A 3,788-nucleotide genomic window follows, 5' to 3' on the forward strand; every position below is an offset into this window, starting at 1 on the left:
ATGATTAGTTTTACCGGTTAAACCTAGAAAATACCAGAATTCAGGCTTTCTTTAACATCCCATATCTAATGTAGTTAGAGAGTTATGACATAAGGCTAGCAATCTCTGATAGTTGAAAATTACTAAAAAGAAATGAAACAAACATTTTCTCATATACTTAACATGAAATTAAACAAGGCATTTTTTTCTGGTATAATCTATAGATTATAGGTACTCATTTTTCTTATTTTAAAAATTTATCTTAACTATACTTATTAATATTTAATTTTATAAGCGGCGTTGAAAAGCTTACCCAATTCTGAGTTTACGATTATCAATGATCAATTGAAATTTTGAGTCCAACTCGGAGGACAATGGAACTCCTCGATTAAGCATTGAAACTAACTAGCCTTAGGACTTTTTGATGGATCTAATCCACATTTGAATAACAGAAAGAGGAAATATCACGAAAATCTCCCACGGTTAGCCCGACGGCAAGAGAAATTATAACCTATTGTCCGTCTACTACTGAAGATAAAAGAATTCGAAACTTGCGTCATCTCATTGGGTGGTGAATCTTTTCCCTGAGCCAAAGCGGCTCATTTTTAATTATAGAAAGTTTTCATAAAGAAAGAAAATATTGTAATTTTATATGCTCTGTAAGATAATTAGTTTTTATGTGAAATATCTAGTTGGCTCTAATGATAGCTCTACTTGGCCCTTTTATCAGGATATTTATGATATTATACGTAAAAAAAAGTTCTAAATTATAAAAAAAATTATTTTTTTCGTGCGAAGAAATCCTAATTTCCTCTTAGAATACTGTGCCTAATAACAAAAAAGCATAATTTGCATAATGAAAACATATTTATTTTTCAATATGGTACGTACTACTGACTTTAAAATTTAATTGTACGAATACAATATTTGGCTTATGCTTATCTGTAGTAGGATAAAAAAAAAGGATAAAAAAAATATATTTAAATATATTATTGGTAATAATAAAAGCATAAAACACTCTTTTTTTAATATTTACGGAGTTGCGTGCATTTAGTTTACACTAAAAAGTTCGAGATGTTTAATATAAGAAAAGTTGGAGCTTTTTTTTTTACCCCATGCAAGAAACACCAATGAATTTCAAAATGAAAAAAAAAAAAAAAGAAATCAAAACTGAAATCTAAATCAACCATAAATGTACTGTTTGTTAGTATGATTAAAAATGCTTTAGGGATTTAAACTCAAAATATGAGTAAGATGATTAAATTTATATGATGGATAAATTCATAATGAAATTATCTTAAAAATAAGTAAAAGTTATCATTAAAATACGCACACCATTAAAATAAGCAATCTTAATCTTTAACTATATGTGATGCAAAATTTTACCTGTTGTTAAAATTTCAATTTTAATATCGATTGAGAATATTTAGAAAATGACAAAGACTAATTTATCAAAATGTAAAAGTACGAGAAAGTTTTAAATCCCATTAACAAAATCAGTAAATATCTTATCTTTTTTTTTTCTGAAGCAGCAATTTTCTTTAGAACAAAATATATTCTATCTGATATATTTAGTATCATCTCATAAGTAATAATATAAGGGTATTATCCAATTTCATTCAGAAGATAATTACTAATACAAAGCAATCATAAAAAAGGATTTTTTTTAAAGAGAAATTACCAGCAAAATAAAACCTCTCAACGTTATACAGCAGCTACTGGACTCTGTCTAACTGAATCCTTGTTGTAAATAATTTTAAATGGTAAATTTGAGGCAGTAACATCCACCTGCGCAACCCTGTACTTTTAAACCCAAACAAGAAAACAATGCAACTGAGACAATAAACCATAAAAAAATAAAATTCGTTTTCGTGGAAGATTTTAAGAACTTGCAGTTAGTCCGATGACAATGAACTTAAACTGTCTACTCCAGGTATTTATTGTCTATTACGTTGTATAATATTGCTGGGTATACTTAAGGGAATTTCTATTTATATTTTATGCAATGTTGGGTAATCGATGTAACAATTTAAAGCATTGTAAAAAGTCATTACAATCATAATTACATCTTTAAAGATACCATAAATTAATTTGACATATACAAATACAAACGTTGTTAAAAAAAATTGGAAATACAAATTAAAAATTCCACAAATGGTGTGCTTGTACTTACTTTTACTTTTTTGATTAAAATTTATGCCAGCAAAAAACAATTTTATGAGATTAAGATAGATGCTTGGCCAAACAGTCACGTCCTTTAGCATACTGGACAACAATTCAAAGGGCAAATTATAGAGCGCGTCATTATTATAGACTACACATCTAAACATTTGTACAATTTTCACTGAAATCCACTATTTATCTATCACTTTATGACTGACCATGGTGCATTTTATGTATTACTTAATTTTCTTGTGTTTTAACGAATTACTTATATTTATCTATGCTAAAATGAATAACGTTTTTTTTTCTGTGTTATTACATATCATATAATCAATCCATCAACACTTTTAGAAAATTCTGCTCAACGCTGAACCGTATTAACTGCACTTTGAACAACGAGTACGGCTCAAATTTTTTGCTATCCATATTATAAAAAATTCCGAATGAAATTATGGTGAAAAATACCGACACTCAAGGAGCCGGTATTTTTTACCATGAAATCCATTTATACCTGAACATGTTACGGAACAAAAGATCTGATATAGCGTAATTTTTTAGTAATTACCGTAAAATTACTGATTTACTCTAACTAAATAAATATTACTGTAAACATTAAGGTGTATCAGATTTTTACGGTAATAATTACCCCAAAATTACTTAATAACTCGATTTAAATAAATATTCCTGTAAAAATGACGGTATAATATTTTACGATTAAAATGGATTTTACGGATTATGCCCCAAAGTTCCGGTACTTTATACTGGAATTTAATTTTTTGCAGTGTAAATTAAGGAGTTAAATCTATGTTTCCTTTTTAAGATGAACCAATAGTAATGTGCAATATGATAATGCAGTTCGAATTAGCACCGCATTACAGGTGGGGGGGATAGCAAACTTGAGCCATATTTATGGTTCAATCATGCTTCAAAAGATATAGCAGCGTATGCTATAACGCATAACTTCAAACTAGTTTCTTTTAAGAAAAACATGAAAGTGTTTTTCTCATTTGTTATATATTTATTATTATACAGCTTTAAAGCATTTAATAAAACCAAACATATTGAATTTAAACATTCACCATACAAATTACATATAAAACCACAGTAAACTCGCTGGTACATTCCAGATGGAGTGGTATTCACGCTTATTTACTCTGACTTCCGAAAACACTAACATCGTTACGAGTTTCTCTCGAAAATAGGATTACCGAGATAAAATGTAATTATCACTCCCTCTTTCTATACGAAAACGGAATTAATTATGAGATCTCCGAGTTGGGTTACACCCTGCCATGAATGAGGCTTCGACCGCCATTTGGAAACATTTAACCATAAGGATAGAGCTCTAAAATAACTTTTCTCTTAATGAATACTGACTTACAGAATGGGCTACTCTGGTCAATATTTTATGACTGCTATTAGGCGTAATAGACACCATAAATGAAGGTCTACTATTTCTAATTTCTATATCCACAAGTTGGAAAATTTTCATGGGACTCGGAAATCTAATGCACTTATAGGTATGAGATCAATAATTATTGACGGAATGCATAAATAATGAAGCAATTCTAACTTTACTTACTTTTAATGAGACTAAGTTTTACTTAGTGACTTAAATGAACTGTATATATATATATATATATATA

This window comes from Parasteatoda tepidariorum, chromosome 7 (genome assembly GCF_043381705.1).
Source record: "Parasteatoda tepidariorum isolate YZ-2023 chromosome 7, CAS_Ptep_4.0, whole genome shotgun sequence".
NCBI classification, from domain to species: domain Eukaryota; kingdom Metazoa; phylum Arthropoda; class Arachnida; order Araneae; family Theridiidae; genus Parasteatoda; species Parasteatoda tepidariorum.